Source organism: Pan troglodytes, chromosome 3 (assembly GCF_028858775.2).
Source record: "Pan troglodytes isolate AG18354 chromosome 3, NHGRI_mPanTro3-v2.0_pri, whole genome shotgun sequence".
Lineage (NCBI taxonomy): Eukaryota > Metazoa > Chordata > Mammalia > Primates > Hominidae > Pan > Pan troglodytes.
The window spans coordinates 82,936,579-82,961,615 of record NC_072401.2 but is presented as its reverse complement, the minus strand read 5'-3'; the positions used below and the strand labels follow the sequence as shown (position 1 = coordinate 82,961,615).

The following is a 25,037-nucleotide window of genomic DNA, read 5'->3' as shown; positions in this document are numbered from 1 at the left end:
CGCCCAGTCCTCGATCGCCCCGCCCCGGTCGCTTGGGCCCTGGGTGGCAGGTTTGCGCAGCCCTGCGGCGATTTCAAGGCAAGTGACCGGAATGGGTCGGAAGCGCGTCCCGGTGAGTTTCAGGGAGCGTCCCTTAGGTTTCCGGGGGCGGCGTTGAACCTCCCTAGCCCCAGTCTTCCCATCCCAGGAGACCCGCCCCTAGTGGCTCGAAGGCCCCTAGCCAGGAGAGCCCCGAGTAGTGCCACTTGTGGAAGACTACGTGCCTGTCGGAATTAGGAACCGCACCTCCCCTTCCGCTAAGCGGTAGGAGGCCAGGCGGATGACGCGGGGCAGTGGAGCCATGCAGCCTGTTTTACCAAAAGAGTAAGTGGTTTTCCTGTGAAACCCGAGGGAGCAGTGCATATCTGATACACTTAGAAGGTCACGTGCACTATTAATGTGTTAACATTAAACTCACTGAAGAGTAGAAAACACATGTAAGACTTAACTGTGTGCCAGGCACTGTTCTAGGTACTTCACATGTACTAAAAGTTCTCTGAAGCATATATTATCAGAATCCCCCTTTTCACATACGGTGCAAGTGAGGCAGAGAGAAGCTAAATAACTTGCCTAATGTCACCCAACTAGTAAATTGAGAAGCTGGGTTGAGAAGCTGGGCTTCAAATCCAGGTCTTCCTCCTCTGGAGTCTCCACTGTTATTCACGGCTATCCTGAATCAGCAAAATCTGTGTGCATCCTATACCAGGAACTGTTCCCATGCCTGGGGAAGATGAGGCAAGGGCTCTGCCATTAGGGAACTTTTATTCTACTGTAGGAGAAAGACAATAAGTGATTGTCGACTAAAATTTAAAAATCAAGCTGTTAAAGAATGAAAGTTAGTTTTATTCAGAAGTCTTACTGAGGACTAGAGATGGAGGCCTACAGCCCTGGAGGAGTCTTTTAGAGAGATTCGAGCAGATCCCTCCAACACAGAACTTCCCTTCTCAATTTAGAAACAGTTGGTGAAGATTCAGTATGTGTAAAAGCACATCACAGTTTGGGCTTAAGAGTACATCTGTTTATAGATTACAGAAGCATAATCACTAACCTCATCAGACTTTATCTTAGGTGCAGTAAAAGGCAAGGGCTCAGGCAAGAGACGTGGGGGATCCTGTGTTCTATCTCGTTTTGTCTTCAAAGCATCTTTCCGCCAGCTGCAGGTGGTCACAGAGTCAGGGGCTGTGTGAAATTATGCTGACAAGCAGAAATGAGCAAGCATGGCTTCTTAACGTTTGTTACTTGTCTCACATGATCAACAGGCAAGCAAAAAATTAAACCACTTCGTAAGTGAGGTGTCTTGACTAAAATAAAGCAGGGTGATGGAATTGAGAGTGAAAGGGAGAGGGAGGCTACTTTAGATATGATGTTACTGGAGGCTTCTCTGGGGTAACAGTGGAGCTGAGACCTGAATGATAGGACAGACGGCCAACCCAAGGCTGAAGCTAAGGGAATGGCAAGTGCTTTGATACTTATCACACCTCATGCTTGCTTGGGACTTAAAAGTAGTGCCTTCCTATATCATTTCTCCTTTGATCACTGTAATAACCCTGAGAAGTCTAACAAGATTCCATTTAATACAGTGGTCCCCAACCTTTTTGGCACCAGGGACTGGTTTTATGGAAGATAATTTTTCCATGGACAGGTGTCAGGAAGAGATGGTTTGAGGATGAAACTGTTCCACCTCAGATCATCAGGCATTAGATTCTCGTAACATGTACACCACCTAGATCCCTCGCATGCACAGTTCACACTAGGGTTTGCACTCCTGAGAGAATCTAAGGCCAAGGCTGATCTGACAGGAGGCGGGGCTCAGCTGTAATGCAGGCAATGGGGAGTGGCTGTAAATACAGATGAAGCTTTGCTCCCTTGCCCACCGCTCAACCGCTTACCTCCTGCTATGCGGCCAGGTTCCTAACAGACCTCAGACCAGTACTGGTCCACAGCCTGCGGGTTGGGGAACCCTGATTTAACAGGGAAAACAATAACAGCAACAACAACTGAGGGTCAGAGAGGTTTCAATGACTTTCCAAAAGTCAGACAACTATCTAGGAAAAGGAGAGATGGGAAGAGGTCACAGATTTGGACCAAGGCCTTCTGATTACAAATCCTCTCTCCAGTGAGGACTTTGAGTATAATGACTAGTACTTTGAATGAATCTAGTAAAATTTCTTTTTTATGATCTACTCTCTCCTCCCTACCCGAGTCTCTCCTGCCTCTTGTCCCATTCAGGTACTTGTTTTGGCTAGTTAACGTAATTTCCCCTAGCACAGATGTACTTTGAGGGGACAGGACCATAAACCATCTGAAACTCTATGCAAAAAAACTGTGTTGGGGGGCAGGAAAGAGAGTTATAGATATATAATTATAGTAATACGGTTAATTTTCTCCCAAGAAAAATGCTTATGTACGTTTTTTTTTAAATTTATTTATTTTTTATTGATAATTCTTGGGTGTTTCTCACAGAGGGGGATTTGGCAGGGTCATGGGACAATAGTGGAGGGAAGGTCAGCAGATAAACAAGTGAACAAAGGTCTCTGGTTTTCCTAGGCAGAGGACCCTGCGGCCTTCCGCAGTGTTTGTGTCCCTGGGTACTTGAGATTAGGGAGTGGTGATGACTCTTAACGAGCATGCTGCCTTCAAGCGTAGGTTTAACAAAGCACATCTTGCACCGCCCTTAATCCATTTAACCCTGAGTGGACACAGCACATGTTTCACAGAGCACAGGGTTGGGGGTAAGGTCACAGATCAACAGGATCCCAAGGCAGAAGAAGTTTTCTTAGTACAGAACAAAATGAAAAGTCTCCCATGTCTACTTCTTTCTACACAGACACGGCAACCATCCGATTTCTCAATCTTTTCCCCAGCTTTCCCGCCTTTCTATTCCACAAAGCCGCCATTGTCATCCTGGCCCGTTCTCAATGAGCTGTTGGGCACACCTCCCAGACGGGGTGGTGGCCGGGCAGAGGGGCTCCTCACTTCCCAGTAGGGGCGGCCGGGCAGAGGCGCCCCTCACCTCCCGGACGAGGCGGCTGGCCGGGTGGGGGGCTGACCCCCCCACCTCCCTCCCGGACGGGGCGGCTGGCCGGGCGGGGGGCTGACCCCCCCACCTCCCTCCCAGACGGGGCGGCTGGCCTGGCAGAGGGGCTCCTCACTTCCCAGTAGGGGCGGCCGGGCAGAGGCGCCCCTCACCTCCCGGACGGGGCGGCTGGCCAGGTGGGGGGCTGACCCCCCCACCTCCCTCCCGGACGAGGCGGCTGGCCGGGCGGGGTGCTGACCCCCCCACCTCCCTCCCGGACGGGGCGGCTGGCCTGGTGGGGGGCTGACCCCCCCACCTCCCTCCCGGACGGGGCGGCTGGCCGGGCGGGGGGCTGACCCCCCCCACCTCCCTCCCGGACGGGGCGGCTGGCCGGGCGGGGGGCTGACCCCCCCACCTCCCTCCCGGACGGGGCGGCTGGCCGGGCGGGGGGCTGACCCCCCCACCTCCCTCCCGGACGGGGCGGCTGGCCGGGCGGGGGGCTGACCCCCCCACCTCCCTCCCGGACGGGGCGGCTGGCCGGGTGGGGGGCTGACCCCCCCACCTCCCTCCCGGACGGGGCGGCTGGCCGGGCAGAGGGGCTCCTCACTTCCCAGTAGGGGCGGCCTGGCAGAGGCGCCCCTCACCTCCCGGACGGGGCGGCTGGCCGGTGGGGGGCTGACCCCCCCACCTCCCTCCCGGACGGGGTGGCTGGCCGGGCAGAGGGGCTCCTCACTTCCCAGTAGGGGCGGCCGGGCAGAGGCGCCCCTCACCTCCTGGACGGGGCGGCTGGCCGGGCGGGGGGCTGACCCCCCCCCCACCTCCCTCCCGGACGGGGCAGCTGGCCGGGCGGGGGGCTGACCCCCCCTCCTCCCTCCCGGATGGGGCGGCTGGCGAGGCGGGGGGCTGACCCCCCCACCTCCCTCCCGGACGGGGTGGCTGGCCGGGCAGAGGGGCTCCTCACTTCCCAGTAGGGGCGGCCGGGCAGAGGCGCCCCTCACCTCCTGGATGGGGCGGCTGGCCAGGTGGGGGGCTGACCCCCCCCACCTCCCTCCCGGACGGGGCAGCTGGCCGGGCGGGGGGCTGACCCCCCCACCTCCCTCCCGGATGGGGCGGCTGGCGAGGCGGGGGGCTGACCCCCCCACCTCCCTCCCAGACGGGGTGGCTGCTGGGCGGAGAGGCTCCTCACTTCTCAGACGGGGCGGCTGCCGGGTGGAGGGGCTCCTCACTTCTCAGACAGGGCGGCCGGGCAGAGATGCTCCTCACCTCCCAGACGGGGTCGCGGCCGGGCAGAGGTGCTCCTCACATCCCAGACGGGGCGGCGGGGCAGAGGCGCTCCCCACATCTCAGACAATGGGCGGCCGGGCAGAGATGCTCCTCACTTCCTAGATGTGATGGCGGCCGGGAAGAGGTGCTCCTCACTTCCTAGATGGGATGGTGGCCGGGCGGAGACGCTCCTCACTTTCCAGACTGGGCAGCCAGGCAGAGGGGGTCCTCACATCCCAGACAATGGGCGGCCAGGCAGAGACGCTCCTCACTTCCCAGACGGGGTGGCGGCCAGGCAGAGGCTGCAATCTCGGCACTTTGGGAGGCCAAGGCAGGCGGCTGGGAGGTGGAGGTTGTAGCGAGCCGAGGTCACACCACTGCACTCCAGCCTGGGCACCATTGAGCACTGAGTGAACGAGACTCCGTCTGCAATCCCGGCACCTCGGGAGGCCGAGGCTGGTGGATCACTTGCAGTTAGGGGCTGGAGACCGGCCTGGCCAACACAGCGAAACCCCGTCTCCACCAAAACCAGTCAGGCGTGGCGGCGTGAGCCTGCAACAGGCACTCGGCAGGGTGAGGCAGGAGAATCAGGCAGGGAGGTTGCAGTGAGCCGAGATGGCAGCAGTACAGTCCAGCTTCGGCTCAGCATGAGAGGGAGACCGTGGAAAGAGAGGGAGAGGGAGACCGTGGGGAGAGGGAGAGGGGGAGGGAGAGAGAGAGGGAGAGGGAGAGGGAGAGGGTTGTACGTATATTTTTAAGTGAGAGGACTTAGAACTTTTATCATATTGACTGATCCCAAAAAGGTAAGAGCTACTGCCTTAAGGAATTAACTGATATTATGATGGTTAGAAGAACCAGTTTCCAATTCGCCTTGCCCGTTCTTGGTAGGTGATGGTAGCTCATATTCTTGACAATGGTAATGAGGATCTCAATGTTTATGAAGTTTGAAAAGGCAGAAAACCCAGACCCTTACATAATTTCTTCATAAAGTTTAAATTAAAAGAGAGAAAAGTGTCTGTATTGTCCCTACTAATTCTCAGAAAAGCCAAAGAGAACAGATCTGTAAATAAAACACCTAGATCCAACATAATTCTTAATAGTTGGGGTAATTTTCATAAAGTTATAGTTTTCTAAATAAGACATCTGTTACACTATCAATCATACAGTTTAAGTAGGCAATTGCCACAGGTATACCATCCATAGATCACATAATAGAGAACAATGGCAATTTTTTTCAGCAAGGTGTTGAGAAAGAGACAGAGAGACAGAGACAAAAAAAAGAGGCCATTAGGGAACTTCAACTACATTAAGGAAAAGGTGTAAAAACTGAACTCAGAATGTGGTGGGATTAAAAAAAAAGATTTAGTCTTTCTTTAATTTTTATTTTTTAGGTGAAAACAGAATACTACATTTGGGCCTGTATAATTCAAACTTTTACATTCGTCCCTAGTCAAAAAAGGAAGCTAGTAGTTGACTTAAAAAGATTTCTCCCCCTGCCTCCAAAAAGAAGACTCAAACAATATTAGTAAAACCATCTTTATTTTAAGAAAATCAAGATACAGAGAAAAAGGTATTAATATAAACTTCTTGGGAGACAAGACTCTCCCTTCTTACAAGATATCGCTATGGCTTCCATAAAGTTTATTTGTTTAGATGATCAGTATCAGGTTGACATAATTTCAGTTCCTTGAGAGACAAAAATGCCTCTTTTTAACTTACATGTAGATTCCACATGGTACAGAAGAAGACATACAGAATCAACCTGGAAGGTTTGCAAAAATATATGTGTGTATATATTTGTATTTATAGCTTCTTGCCTTTTTTTTTTTTTTTTTTTTTTTGAGACAGAGTCTTGTTCTGTTGCCCAGGCTGGAGTGCAGTGGCACAGTCTCGGCTAACTGAAACCTCTGCCTCCTGGGTTCAAGCAATTCTCCTGCCTCAGCCTCCTGAGTAGCTGGGATTACAGGTGCCTGCCACCACGCCTGGCTAATTTTTGTATTTTTAGTAGAGATGGGGTTTTACCATGTTGACCAGGCTGGTCTTGAACTCCTGACCTTGTGATCCGCCCACCTCAGCCTCCCAAAGTGCTGAGATTACAGGCATGAGCCAGCATGCCCGGCCAGCTTCTTGCATTCTTTTGTGCAAGTCACTGGTTTTATTTTGTAACCATCTTCCTACTGAAAAGGAAACTGGCCCATCATAGATAATTAATACATTTGTTGATGAATAAATGATGATGACAATGACGATAATGCAGACCTTATCAGTCTTCCATGGAGAGTCTGTTCCTACATGAAGATGACTTCATTGTGATCCTATGATATGTCTGCTTCTCCTTCCATCATGTGCTGAAAGTAGTTGCTTCTTTAGAACTATTGCATAGAAGGGAGGAGTTTCAAATGTTGGACACAGAATCAATAATCATATTTCTGGGAAGAGATGCTAAATAAATAATTCAAAAGAAATAAAAAGCATCATATGCAAAGTATATTTATAAGATCATCATTTATAATAATAAAATAAATGTCCAATAATAAGGAAATGTTTAAGTAAAATATATTAACAGTATGGAATGTCAAGCTGTCATTTAAAATTACCTATGTTGGCCAGGCATGGTGGCTCACACCTATAATCCCAGCACTTTGGGAGGCTGAGGCGGGTGGATCTTTTGAGCTCTGGAGTTCAAGACCAGCCTGGACAACATGGCGAAACTCCATCTCTACTAAAAATACAAATATTAGCCAGGCTTGGTGGTGCTCACCTGCAGTCCCAGCTACTCGGGAGGCTGAGGTAGGAGGATTGCTTGAGCCCAGGAGGGCAGGGCTGCAGTGAGCTGAGATCATGCCACTGCACTCCAACCTGGGCAACAGAGCAAGAAACTGTCTCTAAATAAGTTAATTAATTAATTAAATAATAAAATAAGATTACCTATGTTAATGAAAAAGAGATAGGAAATAAAACTTATGAACAAGATTATATTTTTAAAAGTAGAACACAATGCTTTGAGTACCTGTAATTGCAACTAAATACAAATTATGTGGAGGAAAACTGAAAAGTAAGAATTATGATTAACAGTTATTGAGGGGATGTGCCAGCATCCTTTCTAAGCATATTAGATTAATTCTTCTAATTCTCACAGCTGTGTGAGGTGGACTATTGTTATCTTCATTTTACAGATGAGGAAACAAAGGCAGAGAAGGTCTAAGTAATAGCCCAAAATCATAGTTATTGAGTGGCAAAGCCCAGATGTGAACATAAAACAGTATAACTCCAGGGTTTACATTTTTAACCTTTCAAAGCTGCCAAAGGGAATGATCTTTGAATCATGAATGATGTTTATACATATATTTCTTGTATAATGTTTTTATGTTGGTTTGATAGTAATTGAAAATTTTTTCGATGTTAGAGCCAGAAAAGAAGATGTAGAAGTAAAACCAGATTGTGCTTAGCAAAAGAGACAGAGAGTTTCAAAGGGGTCCATTATCTCAACAGTTTGATAGTTTATAAAAGCTGAGTTGTTCTGTCACAATAAAATGATATATTGAGTATTATTCCTATAAATAAAAAGAGTTCTCTGGCCTGAGGGCTTGAACAGGCTGTTTCCTCTGCCTGGAGTGCTCTATCTCCAGATCTTTTTGAAGTTACCTCCTTTGCGAGGGTGGCAGCCATGAAAATGCACCCATCACTACGATAGGAGACTGAGAAAACATTGGTGAACAAACCAGACAAAACTCCCTGTTGTAGGGGAGCTTACATTCCGGTGGAAGGTCAATCATTCAGAATTTGATTTAGCTGCAAGTAACAGCACCCCCTTATGGTAGGCTGAATAAGGCCCTCCCAGTGATGTCCATGTCTTAATTCCCTAGAACCTGTGAGTATAACTTATGCTGCAAAACGGTCTTTGTAGATGGGATGAAGTGAAGGATCTTGAAATGAGATTATTCTGCACTATCTAGGTGAGCCCAATGTAGTTACAAGGGTCCTTATATGAGGGAGAAGGCAGGGTATAATGAGATGAGTAGAGGTCAGAGTAAGAGAGAGATTAGAAGATGCTACACTGCTGGCTTTGAAGATGAAGGAAGAGACCACGAGCCAAAGAAAGCAGAAAGCTTCTAAAAGCTGGTGAAGGCAAGAAAACAGATTCTCTCCTAGAGCCTCCAAAAGAAACCAGACACCTAGATTTCACCCCAGTGAAACTGATTTTGGACTCTGACCCCCAGAACAGTAAGAGAATAAATTTGTATTGTTGTAAGGCAATAAATTTGTGGCAATGTATTACAGCAGCAATAGGAAACTAACAAGAGCCTTCAATAGAGAGCATCAGGGTCAGGCTGGCATGATGTTCCATAGTGTCAGGGGCTCAGCTCCTTCTGTCTTTTTGTGTAGGTGGAAGAACCTGGAGGGAAGTACGAACAATTCCAGGGACTCATGATGTGAGTGTGCAGCCATGCATTCACTCATGTGGGTATTTCTCAAACCTGAATCAAGTAGGAAGCCCTTTTAAACAAACATTTTCATTTTAATTCACTTAAATATATAAATATAAAGCTACTTATTTATTCTTTATGTGTCTAGCATGTTATACATACTTAAAGCCAAAATAAGTTTTCAAAATAAATTCAAGCAAGATTACAAAACCAGTTATTGAGACCACACACACCCCTACCCCATGTTTTCACAAAAGGCCACACAGAGAATAGTAACAAGACATTCCTATTCCTCCCAGTCAGGGAGGTACCAGTGGAGGCCTAACTTCTTGTATCCATTCATTGGGATCGAACTCCCAACCGCATCCAGCAGTAATCAAGAGCACCCCACCCCCAAGTGTCAATGGAGGAATAGTGGGAAACCTGGATTTTTACCCCTACCTGGCTGTAGATAGAGGAGATGACCTGCATGCCCTCCTTCCCCTGCCAAGACAGTGTCAGAAGAAGCCAGCTAAAACAAAAAGCGTAAATAAAATCCAGAATCTAAAAACAGAATACGCCAAATTTTCTGGTTTTAATTGAAAATAACTCACTATACCAAGAAACAGGGAGATCTCAAACTGAATGAAAAAGATAATCAGTAGATGCCAATACCAAGATGACAGGGATATTAGAATTATCTGGCAAAGATTTTAAATCATCATCATAAAACTGCTTCAATGAACAATTAGAAACATGCTTGAAACAAATGAAGTAAATAGTCTCTGCAAAGAAATTGAAAGTTTGAGTGAAGAAATATAAAGTAAAAAAAGACCAAATGGAAATTTTGTAAGTGAAAGTACAATAAGTACAATTAAAAACTCTGTTCAGGCCAGGCACGGTGGCTCACACCTATAATCCCAGCACTTTGGGAGGCTGCGACGGGTGGATCACGAGGTCAGGAGATCGAGACCATCCTGACCAACATGGTGAAACCCCATCTCTACTAAAAACACAAAAATTAGCCAGGTGTGGTGGCTCGTGCCTGTAGTCCCAGCTATTCAGGAGGCTGAGGCAGGAGAATCGCTTGAACCTGGGAGGTGGAGGCTGCAGTGAGCCGAGATCGCAACACTGCACTCCAGCCTGGGTGACAGAGCGAGACTCCATCTCAAAACAAAACAAAACAAAACAAAACAAAAACCTCTGTTCAGCAGAATAGATGGTACAGAGGAAAGAATCAGTGAACTGGAAAATTGAGCAATAGCAGCTACCTAATCTGAACAACAGCGATTAAAAAAAAAATAGTTCTATGGGACTATAACAACAGATCTACCATTTGTGTCTTCAGAGTCTGAGGAAGAAGACAGGGCTGGAAAAAGTACTCAAAGAAATAATGGCTGAAAACTCTTCATATTTGGCAAAAGACATAAACCTATACACTAGGAAGTTGAGTTACCCTCACACAGGATAAACACAAAGAAATCCACACTGAGACACATCATAGTCAAACTTCTTAACACTAAAGATAAAGAAAAAATCTTGAAAGCAGCAAGAGAGACATAACACCTTACCAATAGGGAAAAAACCAATTTGAGCAACAGCATATTTCTCATCAGGAAATACAAGAAGGAAGTGGCAGGGAATTTTTTGCATGCTGAAATAAAATAACTGTCAGCCAGCCTAGAATCCTATATCTAGTGAAAATATCCCTCAACAATTAAGGGAAATTCAGCTGGGCACAGTGGCTCATGCCTGTAATCCCAGCACCTTGGGAGGCCAAGTTGAGTGGATCACTTGAGGTCGGGAGTTTGAGACCAGCCTGACCAACAAGGTGAAACCCCATCTCTAGTAAAAAATACAAAAATTAGCCGGGCGTGGTGATGGGCACCTGTAATCCAAGCTAATCGGGAGGCTGAGGCAGGAGAATTGCTTCAACCCAGGAGGCGGAGGTTGCAGTGAGCTGAGATCACACCATTACAATCCAGCCTGGGCAACAAAAGCAAAAACTCTGTCTCTAAATAAATAAAGAGAAACTCGAGACTTTCTCAGATAAAAGAAAATGAAGACAACTTATCATTAGCTGATCTACCCAAAAAGAATGGTGAAAGGAGGTTCTCTAAACAGGAAGAAATCAATAAAAGATGGAATCTTGAAAGGAAGGAAGGAAAAACACAGTAAACAATAATACAGATAAATAGAGTAAATATTCATTTTCCTCTGCCTTTTGTAAATTATAATGGATAATTGAAGCAAAAATTTAACACCAAGGCCAGGCACAATGGCTCACACCTGTAATCCCAGAATTTTGGGAGGCCAAGGTGGGAAGATCACTTGAGCCCAGCAGTTCAAGACCAGCCTGGAGAACATAGTGAGACCCCATTTCTACAAAATAATAATAATAATAATAATTTTAAAAAATAAATTTTAACACTGAGAGGTTCTAAAAGTATGCAAAGAAAATATTTAGGATATTTATAAATGGAGGAGGGTAAATTTTAGCTCTTTTATAGGGAGCTAAAATTTCCATATTTCCCTCAGATGGAAAAATGATAACACCAGTAGAAGTTTTAATAGTGTGGCCGGGCACAGTGGATCATGCCTGTAATCCCAGCATTTTGGGAGGCCGAGGTGGGTGGATCACCTGAGGTCAGGAGTTTGAGACCAGCCTGGCCAACATGGCAAAGCTCTGTCTCTACAAAAATACAAAAAAATAGCCAGGTGTAGTGGCACACGCCTGTAATCCCAGCTACTCAGGAGGCTGAGGCAGAAGAATCACTTGAACCTGGGAGACAGAGGTTGCAATGAGCCAAGATCATGCCACTACACTCTAGCCTTGACAGAGTGAGACTCCATCTCAAAAAAAAAAAAAAAAAGAAAGTTTTAATAGTGTAAAACTAATCATTTAAAAAGCTACACAAAGAGATATACTCAGAAGCACTATAGATAAACCAAAGTGGAATTTGAAAAGCATCCCCATCTCAACAACTGATAGAACAAGTAAACAGAAAACTAGCAAGGGTACTCAACAATACCACCAATCAACAGGATCTGACTGACATTTACGGAACACTCCACCTAACAGCAGGATACACATTCTTTTCAAGTATCCACAGAATATTATATACCAAGCTAGACCTATACTAGGTCATAAACCACAACAAATTTAAAATCACTGAAATCATATACATTGTGTTCTCTGATCACAGTGAAATCAAACCAGAAATCAAAAATGGAAGGATAGGTGGCTGGCAAGATGGTTGAATAGGAACAGCTCCGGTCTGCAGTTCCCAGTGAGATCAACACAGAAGGTGGGTGATTTCTGCATTTCCAACTGAGGTACCCAACTTATCTCACTGCGGCCGGTTAGACAGTGTGTGCAGCCCACAGAGGGTGAGCTGAAGCAAGGTGTAATGGTGCATCACCTAGAAGCACAAGGAGTTGGGGAACTCCCTCCCCTAGCCAAGGGAAGCCGTAAGGGACTGTGCCATGGGGTATGGTGCACTCTGGCCCAGATACTATGTTTTTCCCACAGTCTTCACAACCCACAGACCAGGAGATTCCCTAGGTTGCCTACAACACCAGGGCCCAGGGTTTCAAGCACAAATCTGGGTGGCCATTTAGGCAGACACCAAGCTAGCTGCAGGAGTGTTTTTTCATACCCTGGTGGCACCTGGAATGCCAGCGAGACAGAACTGTTCACTCCCCTGGAAAGGGGGCTGAAGCCAGGGAGCCAAGTGGTCTAGCTCTGTGGATCCCACCCCCACAGAACCCAGCAAGCTAAGATCCACTGGCTTGAAATTCTCGCTGCCAGCACAGCAGTCTGAAGTCGACCTGGGATGCTCGACCTTGGTGGGGGAAGGGGCATCCGCCATTACTGAGGCTTGAGTAGGTGGTTTTCCCCTCACAGTGTAAACAAAGCCACCAGGAAGTCTAAACTGGGCAGAGCCCACTATAGCTCAGCAAAGCCACTGTAGCCAGGCTGACTCTCTAGATTCCTCCTCTCTGGGCAGGGCATCTCTGAAAGAAAGGCAGCAGCCCCAGTCAGGGGCTTATAGATAAAACACCCATCTCCCTGGGACAGAGCACCTGGGGGAAGGTGTGGCTGTGGGCACAGCTTCAGCAGACTTAAACATTCCTGCCTGCTGGCTCTGAAGAGAGCAGTGGATCTCCCACCACAGCGCTTGAGCTCTGCTAAGGGACAGACTGCCTCCTCAGGTAGGTTCCTGACCCCCAAGCCTCCTGACTGGGAGACACCTCCCAGCAGGGGTCGACAGACACCTCATACAGGAAAGCTCTGGCTGGCATCTGGTGGGTGTCCCTCTGGGACAGAGCTTCCAGAGGAAGAAACAGGCAGCAATCTTTGCTGTTCTGCAGCCTCTGCTGGTGATACCCAGGCAAACACGATCTGGAGTGGACCTCCAGCAAACTGCAGCAGACCTGCAGCAGAGAGGCCTGACTGTTAGAAGGAAAACTAACAAACGGAAAGGAATAGCATCAACATTAACAAAAAGGATGTCCACACAGAAACCCCATCTGAAGGTCACCAACATCAAAGACCAAAGGTAGATAAATCCACAAAGATAAGGAAAAATCAACACAAAAAGGCTGAAAATTCCAAAAACCAGAATGCCTTTTCTTCTCCAAAGGATCACAACTCCCTGCCAGCAAAGGAACAAAACTGGATGGAGAGTGAGTTTTACAAATTGACAGAACGAGGCTTCAGAAGGTAGGTAATAACAAACTCCTCTGAGCTAAACAAGCATGTTCTAACCCAATGCAAGGAAGCTAAGAACCTTGAAAAAAGGTTAGAGGAATTGCTAACTAGAATAACCAGTTTAGAGAAGAACATAAATAACCTGATGGAGCTGAAAAACACAGCATGAGAACTTTGTGAAGCATACACAAGTATCCATAGCTGAATTGATCAAGCAGAAGAAAGGATATCAGAGATTGAGTATCAACTTAATGAAATAAAGCATGAAGTCAAGATTAGAGAAAAAAAATGAAATGGAATGAACAAAGCCTCCAAGAAATATAGGACTATGTGAAAAGAGCAAACCTCCGTTTGATTGGTGTACCTGAAAGTGAGGGGGAGAATGGAACCAAGTTGGAAAACACTCTTCAGGATATTAACCAGGAGAACTTCCCCAACCTAGCAAGACAGGCCAACATTCAAATTCAGGAAACACAGATAATACCACAAAGATACTCCTCGAGAAGAGCAACCCTAAGACACATAATCATCAGATTCACCAAGGTTGAAATGAAGGAAAAAAATGTTAAGGGCAGTCAGAGAGAAAGGTCGGGTTACCCACAAAGGAAGCCCATCAGACTAACAGTGGATCTCTCAGCACAAAACTTACAAGCCAGAAGAGAGTGGGGACCAATATTCAACATTCCTAAATAAAAGAATTTTCAACCCAGAATTTCATATCCAGCCAAAACAAACTAAGCTTCATAAGCAAAGGAGAAAATTACAGACAAGCAAATGCTGAGAGATTTTGTCACCACCAGGCCTGCCTTACCAGAGCTACTGAAGGAAGCACTAAACATGGAAAGGAAAGACTGGTACCAGCCACTGCAAAAACATATCAAATTGTAAAGACCATCAACGCTGTGAAGAAGCTGCATCAACTAACAGGCAAAATAACCAGCTAGCATCATAATGACAGGATCAAATTCACACATAACAATATAAACCTTAAATGTAAATGGGCTAAATGCCACAATTAAAAGACACTGACTGAAAAATTGGATAGAGTCAAGACCCTTCGGTGTACTGTATTCAGGAGACCCATCTCACATGCACAGACACACATAGGCTCAAAATAAAGGGATGGAAGAATATTTACCAAGCAGATGGAAAGAAAAAAAAAAGCAGGGGTTGCAATCCTAGTCTCTGATAAAACAGACTTTAAACCAACAAAGATCAAAAAATAAAGAAGGGCATTACATAATGGTAAAGGGATCAATGCAACAGGAAGAGATATATATGCACCCAATACAGGAGCACTCAGATTCAATAGGCAAGTTCTTAGAGACCTACAAAGAGACCTAGACTCCCACACAATAATAGTGGGAGACTTTAACACCCCACTGTCAATATTAGCTCAACTAGACAGAAAATTAACAAGGATATTCAGGACTTGAACTCAGCTCTGGAATAAGCAGACCTAATAGACATCTACAGAACTTTCCACCCCAAATCAACAGAGTAAACACTCTTCTCAGCACCACATCACACATAGTCTAAAACTGACCACATAATTGGAAGTAAAACACTCCTCAGCAAATGCAAAAGAAAGGAAATCGTAACAAACAGTCTCTCAGCCCATAGTGCAATCAAATTAGAACTCAGGATTAAGAAACTCAAAACCACACAACTACATGGAAACTGAACAACCTGCTCCTGAATGACTACTGGGTAAATAACGAAATTAAGGCAGAAATAAATAAGTTCTTTGAAACCAATGAGAACAAAGACACAATGTACCAGAATCTCTGGGACGCAGCTACAGCAGTGTTTAGAGGGAAATTTATAGCACTAAATGCCCACAGGAGAAAGTGGGAAAGATCTAAAATCGACACCCTAACATAACAATGAAAAGAACTAGGGAAGCAACGGCAAACAAATTCAAAAACTAGCAGAAGACAAGAAATAGCTAAGATCAGAGCAGAACTGAAGGAGATAAAGACAGATAAAACCCTTCAAAAAAATCAATGAATCCAGGAGCTGGTTTTTTAAAAAGATTAACAAAATACATAGACCGCTAGCCATTCTAATAAAGAAGAAAAGAGAGAAGAATCAAATAGACACAATAAAAAATGATAAAGGGGATATCACCACTGATCCCACAGAAATACAAACCACCATCAGAGAATACTATAAACACCTCTATGCAAATAAACTAGAAAATCTAGACTAAATGGATAAATTCCTGGACACATACACCCTCCCAAGACTAAATCAGGAAGAAATCTAATCCCTGAATAGACCAATAACAAGTTCTGAAATTGAGGCAGTAATTAATAACCTACCAACCAAAAAAAGCCCAGGACCAGACAGATTCACAGCTGAATTTTACCAAAGGTACAAAGAGGAGATGGTACCTTTCCTTCTGAAACTATTTCAAACAATAAAAAAAGAGGGACTCCTCCATAACTCATTTTATGAGGCCAGCATCATCCTGACACCAAAACCTGACAGAAACACAACAAAAAAAGAAAATTTCAGGCCAATATCCCTGATGAACATTGATGCGGAAATCCTCAATAAAATACTGGCAAACCGAATCTAGCAGCACATCAAAAAGCTTATCCACCATGATCAAGTCGGCTTCATCCCTGGGATACAGGACTGATTGAACATACGCAAATCACCAAACTTCATCCATCACATAAACAGAACCAATGACAAAAACCACATGATTATCTCAATAGATGCAGAAAAGGCCATTGATAAAATTCAACACCGCTTCATGCTAAAAACTCTCAATAAACTAGGTATTGACGGAATGTATCTCAAAATAATAAGAACTATTTATGACAAACCCACAACCAATATCATACTGAATGGGCAAAAGCTGGAAGCATTCCCTTTGAAAACCAGCACAAGACAAGGATGCCCTCTTTCACCACTCCTATTCAATATAGTATTGAAAGTCCTGGCCAGGGCAATCAGGCAAGAGAAAGAAATAAATGGTATTCAAATAGGAAGAGAGGAAGTCAAATTATCTCTGTTTGCAGATGACATGATTGTATATTTAGAAAACCCCATCATCTCAGACCAAAATCTCCTTAAGCTGATAAGCAACTTCAGCAAAGTCTCAGGATACAAAATCAATGTGCAAAAATCACAAGCATTCCTATACACCAATAATAGAGAGTCAAATCATGCGTGAACTCCCATTCACAATTGCTACAAAGAGAATAAAATACCTAGGAATACAACTTACAAGGGATGTGAAGGACCTGGTCAAGGAGAACTACAAACCACTGCTCAAGGAAATAAGAGAGGACACAAAGAAATGGAAAAACATTCCATGCTTATGGATAGGAAGAATCACTATAATGAAAATGGCTATACTGCCCAAAGTAATTTATAGATTCAATGCTATCCCCATCAAGCTACCATTGACTTTCTTCACAGAATTAGAAAAAACTACTTTAAATTTCATATGAAACCAAAGAAGAGTCCACATAGCCAAGACAATCCTAAGCAAAAAGAACAAAGCTGGAGGCATCATGCTACCTGACTTCAAACTATACTACAAGGCTATGGTAAGTAATGAAAACAGCATAATACTGGTACCAAAACAGATATATAGACCAATGGAACAGAACAGAGCCCTCAGAAATAACACCACACATATACAACCATCTGATCTTTGACAAACCTGATAAAAACAAGCAATGGGGAAAGGATTCCCTATTTAATAAATGTTGTTGGGAAAACTGGCTAGCCATATGCAGAAAACTGAAACTGGATCCCTTCCTTACACCTTATACACAAATTAACTCAAGATGGATTAAAGACTTACACATAAAACCTAAAACCATAAAAACCCTAGAAGAAAACCTAGGCAATACCATTTAGGACACAGGCATGGGCAAAGACTTCATGACTAAAACACAAAATGTAATGGCAACAAAAGCCAAAATAGACAAATGGGATCTAATTAAACTAAAGAGCTTCTACACAGCAAAAGAAACTATCATCAGAGTGAACAGGCAACCTACAGAATGGGAGAAAATTTTTGCAATCTATCCATCAGACAAAGGGCTAATATCCAGAATCAACAAAGAACTTAAACAAATTTATAAGTAGAAAACAACCCCATCAAAAAGTGGGTGAAGTATATGAACAGACACTTCTCAAAAGAAGACATTTATGCAGCCAACAAACAAATGAAAAAAAGCTCATCATCACTGGTCATTAGAGGAATGCAAATCAAAACCACAATGAGATACCATCTCTGAAGGGGTGGGTTGCCCCTCCACACCTGTGGGCGTTTCTCATTAGGTGGAACGAGAGACTTGGAAAAGAAAGAGACACAGAGACAAAGTATAGAGAAAGAAAAATGGGCCCTGGGGACCGGTGTTCAGCATACGGAGGATCCACGCTGCCGGCATCGGCCTCTGAGTTCTCTTAGTATTTATTGATCATTATTAGGCATTTCCCGGAGAGGGGGATGTGGCAGGATAATAGGATAATAGTGGAGAGAAGGTCAGAAGGTAAACACATGAACAAATGTCTCTGCATCATAAACAAGGTAAAGAAAAAAGTGCTATGCTTTTGATGTGCATATACATAAACATCTCAATGCCTTAAGGAGCAGTATTGCTGCCAGCATGTCCCACCTCCAGCCCTAAGGTGGTTTTCCCCTATCTCAGTAGATGGAGTATACAGTCAGCTTTACACTGAGACATTCCATTGCCCAGGGATGAGCAGGAGACAGAAGCCTTCCTCTTATCTCAACTGCAAAGAGGTGTTCCTTCCTCTTTTACTAATCCTCCTCAGCACAGACCCTTTATGGCTGTTGGGCTGGGGGACGGGCAGGTCTTTCCCTTCCCACGAGGCCATATTTCAGACTATCACATGGGGAGAAACCTTGGACAATACCTGGCTTTCCTAGGCAGAGGTCCCTGCGGACTTCCGCAGTGTTTTGTGTCTCTGGGTACTTGAGATTAGGGAGTGGTGGTGACTTTTAACAAGCATGCTGCCTTCAAGCATTTGTTTAACAAAGCACACCCTGCACAGCCCTTAGTCCATTTAACCCTGAGTTGACACAGCACAGGTTTCAGGGAGCACAGGGTTGGGGGTAGGGTTACAGATTAACAGCATCTCAAGGCAGAGGAATTTTTCTTAGTACAGAACAAAATGGAGTCTCTTATGTCTACTTCTTTCTACATAGACACAGTAACAGTCTGATCGCTCTTTTCCCCACACATCTCATGCCAGTTAGAATGGCAATTGTTAAAAAGTCAGGAAACAACAGATGCCGGAGAGGATGTGGAGACATAGGAATGCTTTTATGCTGTTGGTGAGAGTGTAAATTAGTTCAGCCATTATGGAAGACAGTGTGGCTATTCCTCAATGATCTAGAACCAGAAATACCATTTGACCCAGCAATCCCGTTACTGGGCATATACCGAAAGGATTATAAATCATTCTACTATAAAGACACATGCACACTTATGTTTATTGCAGCACTATTCACAATAGCAAAGACTTGGAACCAACCCAAATGCCCATCAATGATAGACTGGATAAAGAAAATGTGGCACATACACACCGTGGAATACTATGCAGCCATATAGAAGGATGAGTTCATGTCCTTTGCAGGGACATGGATAAAGCTGGAGACCATCATTCTCAGCAAACTGACACACAAACAGGAAACCAAACACCACATGTTCTCACTCATAAGTGGGAGTTGAACAATGAGAACCCATGGACACAGGGAGGGGAACATCAAACATCGGGGCCTGTTGGGGGATGGGAGACAAGGGGAGGGACAGTATTAGGAGAAATACCTAATGTAGATGACAGGTTGATGGGTGTAGCAAACCACCATGGCACATGTATACCTATGTAACAAACCTGCACGTTCTGCACATGTATCCCAGAACTTAAGGCATAATTTTAAAAAATGGAAGGATAACAAGAATATCTCCAAACAAATACTTGGAAACTAAACAACACACTTGTAAATAATCCATGGATTAAAGAGGAAATCTTAAGGGAAAAAAATACTTGGAATTGAATAAAAATGAAAATATAACATATCAAATTTTGTAGGATACCAGCTAAATAGTGTTGAGGGATAAATTTATAGCAGGAAAAGCATCCATTAGAAAAGAGGAAAAAGTTTCAATAATCTAAGCTCCCATTGTAAGAACCTAGAAAGGGAAAAGTAATATAAATCCAAAGCAAACAGAAGAAAGGACATAATAAAGATAAAAGAATAAATAAAATAAAAAATTAATAAAAATAATATAGATAAAAGATAAATCAATGCAATTAAAAATAGAAAAGCAATGGAGAAAATCAGTGAAAGAACTGGTTATTTTAGGAAGTCTCTAAAATTGACAAACATCTAGCAAGATACTACAGGATAAAAAGAGAGAAGACCCGAACTACCAAAATCAGGAATGAAACAGAAGCTATCACTAGAGACTCTTCAGAAATCAAATGGGTGATAAGAGACTGCTACAAACACCTCTACACACATAAATTTGACAATGCAGATAAAATCAACCAATCCTTTTAAAAGTACAAATTACCACATCTAAACCAATATGAAATAAGTGAGTTGAAAAGCCCTATAACTATTGTGATATTATGATACATATATTGGTTTTTATCCAGTGTTCCCGGCTAACTCCCATTGCCCTTGTTACAGTCTTTTGTTACAATGTTGGGGCACTTTAGGCCTCAGAAAGCAAAATCTCCCTCTCTAACCTTCTGACTTCCTTTCCCCTGTTCCTTTTTCTCCCCAAGGCAGGAATCTTCCTCTGCCTTTCAGTCTTGGAGTTGACCATAAAGAAATCCTCTGACCTACCCTATCAGATTGTAGACTATCAGACCTACATTTTAGGAGAGGTCCTGTCCCTACCCAGAAGGAAGAAATGCTACACAGAGAGGCCAAGAATCTAAATAGACAGGCCTTGCTGTGTTCCTCCGCTCAATTAGTGTTAATTCATATCCTCTTTTGTCCAATCACATTTCTACAGGACTGTCCATGCTTCAATCATTTCTATCCAATGAAATCTCTACAGAAGGCCCAAGGGGACTGATGAGGTATGGAGAACTTCCGGACAGCAGAACATGTGGAGGGTTCTGGAGGGTGGTGTGCCTGGAGAGGGCGTGAAGGCTCCACACACCTTCCCGTATGCCTTTTCTATAAATCCCTTATCTATATCCTTTGTAATAACCTTCATGATAAACCAGCAGATGTGTTTCCAAGTTCTGTGAAGTGCTCTAGCAGATTAATCAAACTTAAGGAGAGGGTCATGGGAACCTCAGTTTATAACCTTGTTGGTCAGCACAAGTAAAGCAACCTAGGGCTTGCAATTGGCATCTGAAGTGGGACCTCATCCTTTAACTTGTGGGACTGAGCCCTCAACCTGTGGAATTCTAATGCCATCTCCAGGTAGATGGCATCAGAATTGAATTGGAGGGCACCCAGCTGGTATCCACGGCAGAATTGATTGCTCACTTGCTGGGGAGAAATCTACTGGTCACAGAAGTCTTCTATGCTGATTGTTTTGTGGTGTGAGAACAGAGGAAAAATAGTTTGAGTGCTTTCCACTCAACTATTAAGGAATTGAATACATAATTTTAAAACTCCCCCAAAAGAAATCTCCAGACCCAGATGGTTCACTGGAGAATTCTAAAAAATGTTTAAAAAAGAATTAACTCAAATTTTTAATAATCTCTACCAGAAAACAGAATAGGAAAGGATACTTCCCAGTTCATTATATAAGGCAGTATTACCCTGATACCAAAACCAGAAAAAGTACCGAAAAATAAAACAGCAGACCAATATCCCTCATGAAAATAGATGCAAAATTCCTTACCAGAATATTTGCAAATAATATTCTGTTATAGATAAAAATAATTGTATACTATGTGATATAGTTTGGATATTTGTCCCCACAGTTCAACACAATTCTTGTGTTGACCGGTGGGAGGTGGGACTGATGGGAAGTGTTTGAATGGGGGGCTTGGAGAAGTGCCGATCCCTCATGGCTTCGTACTGTCTTTGTGATAGTGAGTTCTTACGAGATCTGGTCATTTAAAAGTGTGTGGCACCTCCAATCCCCTTGTCCTTGCTCCTGCTTTCTCCACATAAAATGCCTGCTCCCACTTTGCCTTGAGCCATGAGACTAATACATTGCTGGTGGGAATATAAAATGGTATTGCTACTCAGGAAAACGGTTGGACAATTTCTTTAAACATTAAACATACAACTACCTTACAACCTAGCAATTGAACCCATAGGCATTTCTCCCAGAGAAATGAAAACTTATGCTCACACACATAAAAGCTGTACACAAATGTTTATAGAAGGCTTCTTCCTAATAGCCAAAGTTTGGGAAAACCTATGTGCCCTTCTAAAGGTGAATGGTTAAACAAAATGTGTGCTGTGTATCATACTAAGGAATATCACCCAGCAATAAAAAGTAACAAACTATTGATCCACACAACAACTTAGATAAATCTTCAGAGGATTATGCTTTTATGCATGTAACTTCACAGTATAAAGGAAATCCAAACAATGTTTCCCTTCTCTAGTTTATTCCGCTTACCCCAGTCCTCCTAGGCTTCTGTGAATTTCAGAAAGCAAAAACAAACAAAAAAAAACTTTTTGTTCAAGGCGATTTAAAAAAACAACTTCACAAGATAGGGAGAATTGTGGTGTGCTTGTCACATGTTACCAGTGGTAACAATTTTAATGACAAAAAAATCCACTAATTCCAAATGTATAAACATTTTAAAAAGCCAATAAAAAAGGTTACATACTATATGATTCCATCTACATAACATTCTTGAAATGACAAAACTGTAGAAGTGGAGAACAGATTCGTGGTTGCTAGGTTTTCCTGAAGGGGTAGGGCAAGATGGAAGTGGCTATGGCTATAAAAGGGTAACATGAGTGACCTTTATGGAGATGGAAATGTCCTTTTTTGACTGTATCAATATTGACCTCCTGGCTGTGATGTAGTACTATAGTTTTGCAAAGGAAAACTGGGAAATGTGAACTCTCTGATTATTTCTTACAACCCAGATGTGAATCTATAATTATCTCAAAATTAAAAGTTTAATTAGATTTTTTAATTAATAGCTAATAATGACAATAGCCAACATTTATTGAGTGTTTAATGCTAAGTGTGATCCTATGCACTTGATCCATTTAATCCTCATAACCACCCTGTGGCATAGGTACAATCATTAGTCCCATTCTACTGATGGTCAGAGTTATTAGGTAACTTGCTCAAGATTACATAGTTAATGTAATTAGTAGACCTGTGATTCAAATTCAGGCTGTCTGGCTCCAGAGTCTGATCTTGACCGCCACGCTAGTATTTAGGCAACTGTACATACCCAGCCTCTTCAGTTTTCCTTGAAATTCACGTCCATATTCCTGCTTGGCAACTGTTAGCTGGGAATCAGTAGCTGCTGCCCCCTTTAGGCAGGGCATTGTAATACATTTGTTACGGTCCCCACTACTCTATTCTAGAGTTTATTTTATTACTCCCTGTTCACTTTACTCATTGATATTTATTTTACCTGTCAGATCCTGTAGGTATTTAAATTTTCAGACCCTGGCATGCAACATTCATTAGCTTGGGCTTGCAAAATAAAAAAGCCATGGAGAGAAAAATCACATTAAATTAAATATTTAAAATAAAAAGAATATTAAAACTATATTGACTTAAACCTAACACAGAAGAACAACCATTACAATTAACACTAACTCGCCAGGCGCGGTGGCTCACGCCTGTAATCCCAGCACTTTGGGAGGCCGAGGCGGGCGGATCACGAGGTCAGGAGATCGAGACTATCCTGGCTAACATGGTGAAACCCCATCTCTACTAAAAATACAAAAAATTAGCCAGGCATGGAGGCTGGCGCCTGTAGTCCCAGCTACTCGGGAGGCTGAGGCAGGAGAACCCGGGAGGCGGAGCTTGCAGTGAGCTGAGATTGCACCACTGCACTCCAGCCTGGGTGACAGAGCGAGACTCTGTCTCAAAAAAAAAAAAAAAAAAATTGCTGTGTTCCTAACCCACTGAGAAGGATTAAGCTGGGTGGTTTTAGATGGACAGATAATATGGTCCAACTTTGAATTGAGAAGGGGTGAAGTGAAGGCAAAAGTATTTGAAGCCCCAACTCACGTCCTTTCCTCCTGTCTCTGAATTCATCTAAATCAGAATCTCCAGTGACTTTACACTGATGAACCCCAGGCCTCCAGGTAACATTTCCAAGGGAAGCTGTGATGGGCTGAATTATGTCCTCCCAAAATTCATAGGTTAAAGCTGTAACCCCCAAAGTGACTGTATTTGTAAATGGGAACTCTCAGGAGGTAATTAAGGTTAAATGACATCCTAAGTGTGGGGTCCTAATCCAATAGGACTGGCGTCCTTATAAGAAGATAAAGAGATTACAGGAGTGAGCCACCCTGCCCAGCAGAGGCAGGCAGATCATGAGGTCAGGAGATCAAGACCATCCTGGCCAACATGGTGAAATTCTGTTGCCAAGACCAGCTTGGTCGGGGAGACCCTAACCCAGCGGCGCTAGAGGAATTAAAGATACACATGCCCTCTCCCTCTCCCTCTCCCTCTCCCTCTTGCTCTCCCCACGGTCTCCCTCTCCCTCTCTTTCCACAGTCTCCCTCTGATGCCGAGCCGAAGCTGGACTGTACTGCTGCCATCTCGGCTCACTGCAACCTCCCTGCCTGATTCTCCTGCCTCAGCCTGCGATTGCAGGCACGCACCGCCACGCCTGACTGGTTTTCGTATTTTTTTTTGGTGGAGACGGGGTTTCGCTGTGTTGGCCGGGCTGGTCTCCAGCTCCTAACCACGAGTGATCTGCCAGCCTCGGCCTCCCGAGGTGCCAGGATTGCAGACGGAGTCTCGTTCACTCAGTGCTCAATGTTGCCCAGGCTGGAATGCAGTGGCATGATCTCGGCTAGCTACAACCTCCACCTCCCAGCTGCCTGCTTTGGCCTCCCAAAGTGCCGAGATTGTAGCCTCTGCCCGGCCACCACCCGGTCTGGGAAGTGAGCGTCTCTGCCTGGCCACCCATCATCTGGGATGTGAGAAGCCCCTCTGCCCGGCTGCCCAGCCTGGGAAGTGAGGAGTGCCTCTTCCTGGCCGCCATCATGTCTAGGAAGTGAGGATCATCTCTGCCCGGCCGCCAATTGTCTGAGATGTGGGGAGCGCCTCTGCCCCGCCGCCCCGTCTGGGATGTGAGGAGCGCCTCTGCCCAGCCGCGACCCCATCTGGGAGGTGAGGAGCGTCTCTGCCCGGCCACCCCGTCTGAAGTGAGGAGCCCCTCCGCCCGACAGCCGCCCCATCTGAGAAGTGAGGAGCCCCTCCGCCTGGCAGCCGCCCCGTCTAGGAAGTAAGGAACGTCTCCATCCGGCAGCCGCCCCGTCCGGGAGGGAGGCGGGGGGCAGCCCCCGCCCGGCCAGCCGCCCCGACCGGGAGGGAGGTTGGGGGGCAGCCCCCGCCCGGCCAGCCACCCCGTCCGGGAGGGAGGTGAGGGCCAGCCCCCGCCCGGCCAGCCGCTCCGTCCAGGAGGGAGG

The 25,037-nt window shown here is 44.9% G+C and overlaps 1 long non-coding RNA gene across 1 annotated transcript; it reads left to right on the top strand.

The window, feature by feature from the left end:
* Positions 1-30: 30 nt before the first annotated feature.
* LOC134809798 (uncharacterized) lies at positions 31-24,853 on the top strand. Its single transcript, XR_010156315.1, has 4 exons — positions 31-112; positions 11,931-12,032; positions 20,461-20,527; positions 24,118-24,853. It is a non-coding gene; the product is annotated as an uncharacterized LOC134809798 (long non-coding RNA).
* Positions 24,854-25,037: the final 184 nt, after the last annotated feature.